This window comes from Pelophylax lessonae (assembly GCF_965119305.1).
Source record: "Pelophylax lessonae genome assembly, chromosome: 7".
Classification (NCBI taxonomy): domain Eukaryota; kingdom Metazoa; phylum Chordata; class Amphibia; order Anura; family Ranidae; genus Pelophylax; species Pelophylax lessonae.
The window spans coordinates 168,931,653-168,938,760 of NC_138774.1; the positions used below are offsets into that span (position 1 = coordinate 168,931,653).

The 7,108-nt window shown below is 43.6% G+C and overlaps 1 protein-coding gene across 1 annotated transcript in view; it reads right to left on the minus strand.

Annotated features, from left to right (window-relative positions):
• The window catches only part of ZC3H12B (zinc finger CCCH-type containing 12B), a 164,273-nt gene extending 157,523 nt beyond the window's left edge, over nt 1–6,750 (minus strand). The window contains exon 1 of the mRNA XM_082264457.1: nt 6,493–6,750. The gene's annotated coding sequence lies outside the window, so the exon portion shown is untranslated. The remainder of the gene's footprint in view (nt 1–6,492) is intronic.
• Between the last annotated feature and the right edge of the window lie 358 nt (nt 6,751–7,108).

Here is a 7,108-nt window from a genome sequence, read left to right on the forward strand (position 1 = left end):
CTGTTAGCCCAAATTGTGCAGCTACCGCATTGCGGATTCGGCAAAGCCAAACCTCCAGCCGTAGTGGGCAAATGCAACGTGTCAAGGGAGACTCTAGGTAGTTTAGGACCCCATAGAAACAAGGAAAGTATATTGTTTATCTCCCTGAACAGTTTTTTGGGTATATAAAATTGGGGCATGACAAAATACATATAGAAACCTGGGAAGGTATATCATTTGGAATATATTGATTCGGCCTAGGAGATTTAGGGGCAGTTTGGAATAGATCTGGAGGCAGTTTCCTAATCGTGTTATTGGCGGGGGGGAGAGATTATTGAAAATATATGTCTTTAGTGGTAATTAAATATCAATCCCCAGATACCGGAATTTAGTAACCACTTGTAAGGGGACATTCTGAGGCATTTTAGGAGTAAACACAGGATCAAAAGGGAAAACATTTGACTTGTTCTAATTGACTTTGAAACCCAAAAAATCCCAGAATCTTGAGCTATCTGCATCAGCTAGATATAATAACATATTATCAGCATACAAAGAGGTCTTTTTTTCTAAAGTATTTAACCAACAGCCCCCAACATCCCAATCTACCCTTAAGGCCCCTTTCACACACGGAGTCCTTCGGGCGGACTCAGTTTTTCTCAGCGGGGGATCGATCCGCCGATCCCCCACTGAGCAGGAGGATGACAGCTGTGTCTCCGCGCTGTGTGGGGAAGCACAGCTGTCAGGTCTCCATTCTTCTCTATGGGGGAATCGGATGGGAACGGACCGTCTGTTCATTCTCATCCGATCCGCCAGACAGATGGAAAATGGGGTTTCCATCCGTCCGGTTTTGACGGATCGGATGTCAGCGGACATATCTCCGCTGACATCCGATCCCCCATAGAGATGCATGGGGTGACCGATCAGATCCGCCAAAAAAAACTGACAGGCAGATCTGAACGGACTCCCTGTGTGAAAGGGGCCTAAGACAGTTGCTGTGCCCCGCCCTATTTGAAAAGCATCAGTAATAATATTATTTACTCATAAACGAGCCACAGGGCATAAAGCAACCTCACCCATGCAACAAAATTGGGTCCAAAACTCATCCGCACAAGGACCGCTATTAAATAGGCACATTCAATAGAATCAAAGGCCTTATGAGTATCTAATGACACCACAGTACTAATATCTGGGTTAGACCTTACAGACCGCAGGATTGTGAACAATCAGCGCACATTTATAGCCGTTGATCGCATTAGTATGAAACCAGTTTGATCTGGATTCATAATAGAGGCTATCACCTTATTCAATCGTCTAGCAAGAAGCTTGGCTAATATTTTAGCATCTACATTAATTAACGATATTGGTCGGTAAAGCCCCGTACACACGTACCGATTGTCGGCCGCAAATATTAGGCCGCCGACCGATCGGCCGATTGTAGGCTTGTTAGTATGATGCTTCCGACAGCACATTTTCGGCCGAACAGAATCTGTTGTGCAGACTTTAAAATATTTGTTGGCAGTCACCAGAACGGCCGATTGTTCACCACTCAGTACAGAATTTGGCCGACAATCAGCAGATTTGCAAGACTGGGCATGCTCAGAAAAGAAAAAACACACGGAAAGTTAACCATCACATGACATCACTTCTGCAGTCGGCTGTTGTTGGCCGACAAAATTTGTGTGCAGTCTTTTGCAGTTTTCAACCGACAGGACAGCACCGGACAAAAGACGGCCGATCGTTCGGCCGACGATCGCTACGTGTGTACGGGGCTTTAGATTCACAGAAGTTGTGGTCCTTGTGTGGCTTGAAGATTAGGACAATTAATGCTTCCCTGCTATCAAAAGCATCTTTATAAACAGCTAACAATTTTTGAGCAAAAAATTATTTGAGTACAATACCATTCAACCGGGTATCCATCTAGTCCTGGAGTTTTATTGGGGTTCAGGGAATGTATTGCTGCCTCTATTTCAGACACAGAGATAGGAAGATCCAACTTTGCTGCAGCCCCTGGGGCAGATATATAAAATTAAGGAAGATAAAAAAATGCCTGTGTATTTATTTACTAAGAAGGGTGATTGCTGATTAATTGCATTTAATTTAACCACTTTACCACTAGAGGATTTTGCTGTCTTACGTCCAGGCCACTTTTTGCAATTCGGCGCTGTGCGAATTTAACTGACAATTGCGCGGTCGTGCGACGCCATACCCAAACGAAATTTATGTCCTTTTTTTCCCAACAAACAGAGCTTTTTTTTGGTGGTATTTGATCACCTGTGCGATTTTTACTTTTTGCGCTATAAACAAAAAAAAGAGCGTAAATTTTGAAAAAAAACAACAATATTTTTCACATTTTTTATATGAAATTCCCCCAAAAAATGTAAAAATCAAATTTTTTTTTAATTTTTGGCCAATTTGTTTTCTACTACCTATGTTTGGTAAAAAAAAATTCACAATAAGCGTATTTTGATTGGTTTGCACAAAAGTTTTTGCGTTTACTAACAAAGGGAAAGATTTCTGTAATTTTTGGTGTTTTTTTTTTTAACGCGTAATGGCGGCGATCTGCGATTTTTTTTGCGGGACTGCGACATTGCGGCGGACAGATCGGACCCTTGACTGACAGTGCTATATATATGCACTGTTACTGTAAAAATGACACTGGCAGGGAAGGGGTTAATTTTATTGGAGAGGGAGGGGTTAATGTATGCCTGGTGCTTACTAACGTGTGTGGGGGGAGGTGACTGTGTGACACAGGGACAGATCGAAGGTTCAACTATGCTGAACCCTGCAATCTGACCCTGCAATCTGACCCTGCCTGTCACTTAGGAGATCTGCCCGCTCTGTTTACACAAGCAGGCAGATCTCCACACTAGATCCCCGACGATCGGGGAAGAGCAGTGGCGATCGCCGCTGCTCCTCCCCTGGCCCGACTCCCGCTGTGACTGAATACAGCGGGAGCGAGCGAGAAAGGGGAGTGTCTGACGATGTAGTACTACGTCGTCAGACGATAACGAGCCACTCTGCCGCAGTAATATTACTGCAGGCAGACGTAAAGTGGTTAAAAAAAACATACACCTGGCAATGCGTGGGTAGGTAAGAGAGTGGATGATGCAGGGGAGGCAGCTGGTCAACGCCTTCCCGTGTCATGACCTCTAGTCTTCCCAGAGAGTAAAGCCTCGTATACACAATCAGATTATCTAACAATCTGTTGTCCGTTTTTTGTTGCATGCTGGTCTCACGTCGAAAGTGAAGAGGTTACTTTCATATGAAAATTCTCGTACGACAGAATTCTACTTCAGAAGTGATGTCATGTGTTGAATTGTTTTGTATGTGTTCTTTCATTTCTGAGCATGCCTAGTCTTGCTCATAAGATTTTTTTTGGACTAAAACTGTACTAACTAAATGAAAATCAGACGTTGTGTTGACGTATAAAAATGTTATTGCCTGCGCATCCAGTTTTTGTCATCGGAAAATTCGTAATCGGCTGTCGAAAGCACTATACTAACAATGCGAAAATCGGCAGATCGTTCGTCGGACTAAATTTTCGTATCGTGTGTACGGGCCTTAAGGCAGAAGTCATGGATACATTTGGGAAACATCCAGTAATTGTGGGTACAATAATGGAAGTCGCTTTTATTTTTGCAAACTAAGTACATTAATGCTCTATTGGTACATAGGGGAGATAGAATTTAAAAGAAGAAAAAAAGTGACCTTATCCCTTAAATTAGGAGAAAAGGAAGGGATACTCAATTGATGAGTGAACTTAGGAAGAATGAAAGGGACATGCAACAAATGACTGAAATAGGGTGGAAGGAAAGGCATCATACTCAACAGGTGACTAAAATGAGAAGAAAGGGAAAGGATATTTAATGGATGACTGAAATATGGAGAAAGGGAAGGGGGAGTCAACGGATGATTGAAATGAGGTGTAAAGGAAGGAACAATGAGGGGGACGAGCTATAATTAAAGGGTAACTCTACTTTCATGGGAAAAAAATAGCAAATAAAAAATAATAATATAGTGTATACAAAAAAAGTTTTTAAAAATGATCTTTCCTTTTCGATCTGCAGCGCTGTCATTTTCTATGAAATCCAATATAATATGGCTACCTGGAGGAGTTCTGTACACAGAATGTGTACAGAACATTCCCCAGAAACATAATTTCCTGCTTGTGTGATTGGCTCACTGCTTTTCCCAGAAGTCTGCACTAAGATACAAGTCCAATATTGGAAACCCCCTGCAACAAAAATATAATTTTTGGTGAGATACTCCCAATAGGAAATTGCGAAAGGATGCAGGCACTGCCACTTTCCTCATCAGAGCCCTGCAGGTGCAGTAACTGGTTGATAAAAATAAAACCACTCCCATACAGATTCACTTCGCACATGGACACAGACAAACAGCTATTTCTTCAGAATAACAAAAGGTAGGAATCTGCAAAGTTTGTCAAAGTCCCTGCAATGCACATAGATCAACCAGAGGGGAACGTTTTTTTTTTTCCTCAACATAAGTGGAGTTACTCCTTAAAGCGGTATTAAACACAAAACCAAGCAACTGAATAGATGCAGCTTACCAATCATTAAATGTGGTGGCTGCATTTGTTTTCTGTCGTCAGTCGGGGGGGGGGGGGGGGGGGAGTGTTAGATGATAGAGATGCACCAAAATTTTGGCAGCCAAAACATTTCAGGTGAAAACTGAGTTTTTGGCATTTTGTGGATAGAGAAAATGGCGCAGAAAACACGTGATTTTATGGTGTGTTTTTCCTAGGTCATGTGACTAAAAAAACGCATCAAAGACGTAAGATGGGTGCGTTATGGATGCGTTCTTGCTGCATTTTCAATACATTTCAACGGGGAGGTTTGTTTTTGGTGCATTTTTTTTAAACAGACCAAAAAAACAGCAAGCAGGATTATTAATACCAATGGAAGTGCAAGGGACTAATGTGAAGACATACATAGAATTTAAAAGGGATACATTTTTCTTGAGCTTTTCTTGCATTAAAGTTGCCGATAATTGCTGACCAAAATCTTGTATTTATTTAAATTCATGATATTAATTAAAAATTGGAATACAATTATATATAAAAATACATATTTTTTTTTTTTTTTTAAAACTGTCATTTTCGGTTTCGTCCAAATGCATCCTGAATTTTCAGTTTTGGTTTCAGCACCAAAATTTCCATTCAGTGCACCTCTATTAGATGGACTAGCATATTTAAATACACTAACAAATTGAAATCAAACTCAAGCTAATACTTTAAAAGCAGTTACAGTTTTGGATAAAAGGTTTTAAATAAATAAATGAAAGCTAATCATTGTATGCACCCCTGTCAATGGTAAATGGATTGCCTCATCTGTATAACTCTTAAAGATGAAGCAAACCCTTTTTTTTTTTTTTTCTTACCTGGAAAGTAAAAGGCATAGTGTGCTAGTATGCATTGCATACTAGCACATTATGTGACACTTCCCTCCAAACAAAGCCATCATCATCCCTGCTGGAGGCCGCATCCATCTTCGCTTGTCTTCTTTCTGGGTCCTCGGACTCCGGCTGTAGCCGCATGACGTCACTCCCGCGGCTCCTGTGTGCATGTGCGGGAGTGACGTCATGCGGTCATACAGCATTACAGTACCTATAGGCTTACCTTTAGGTACAAACATTAGAGAGGGGGTTTACAACCACTTTAACTTACTTGCTAGATCACCAATCTAAATGAGAAGAAAGCAAGCCTAAAAAATAAAACTATCACATCTAAGAATTGGTAAGCTGCAATGTTTTGGGTTTATTACTGCTTTCAGAGGGTGGAAAGGAAAAGCCATAAAGGCCCCTTTTAACACGGGCGCCTCCGTGAAGGAGAATCCCTTTGCTCAGTGGGGGATCAGGCGGGTGACAGGCCAATGCACAGAGGACATGGACAAAGTCACGCTCTCCTATATGGGGCAATCAGATGGGAACTGACCGCCTGTCCTCTGATCCGCCAGATGAATGGGGAATAGGACCACCATCTGTGTTTTTAGCGGACAGGACCGGATGACGGACATGAGTCTGCTCCATAGAAGAGACCAGGTCCGCCTGAAAAACTGACAGGTGGACCTGATTGGACAGCACACCTAGAAGAAAACAGCTAAAGCAGTAAGAGGAAACGCACTGGCCAGGTATACCTGGGATGAGGAGAAAATACCAGCCATTGGCATTAAAGGTGTTAGCTGGGGGGTGAGGTATGTACATGGAACAGAGGAGAGGTGACAGGTAAGTGGTGAGGTTAGGGTGAAGGCGGTAGAAGGTAACCTGTGGGTGACCTCACTCAGTGTGACATAGGACAGGCCTGTCTATATAAACACTTGATGACTGAGCCTGATGGGGCTTATTACCTGGCACACCATAGAACAGTACAGGGTTGTCACCAACAGGCAGGTTTGGTAAAAGTGGGGGTGGGGGACATGAAAAGTAAAATAAAAGCCATGCAAAGTGCCATTATTATGTGAGGAGGGGAATAGAAAGCTCACCCATTACACTCACCCTGCTCTCTCCTCATGCCGGGCTCTCTGAGGGCTCCTGACGCCGGGTGACAAGGCTTTCTCTCAGCTCCGGTCCTGGCTGCACGTGGCTCTAGCACAGCAATGTGAGGCCAGACCCGAGGACTAGGAGTCACACACCGGCCTACACCGAGCTCCGGGCCTTGCCGTTCCTTCCTCCTCCTCCATCCCAACCTGCCAGCAGCCCCCGGCCCCAGCACCCGAGCGCTGCCCACACTGCTCACACTGCAGACGAACAGCCTGTCAGGGGAGCGCAGCGAACAAGAGGCGGGCTTATCCACCTTCCACAGCGCAAGAGACAAGCGTCACCACGGCAACCGAGCAGCTGAAAGGCGCACAGCCGCACACATGAAAGGATGCTGGAGAAGGACAGTCCGTGGAAGGATGAGGCCAGAGGTGGATGGATGGATGGGATGAGGCTGGCTCTGCACCTCAGGCCAGGGCCTGACCTGCCCACAACCTACCTCTCAGCCCTGTCCTATAAAGAGGCCTCATACACACAGGGCAATTGATTTTCTCTTCTAAACACATTCAACTTTTGTAGCTTAAAAATGAGCCTATAATGTTGCTGATTGTACTTTGATGCACTTTTGTAACCT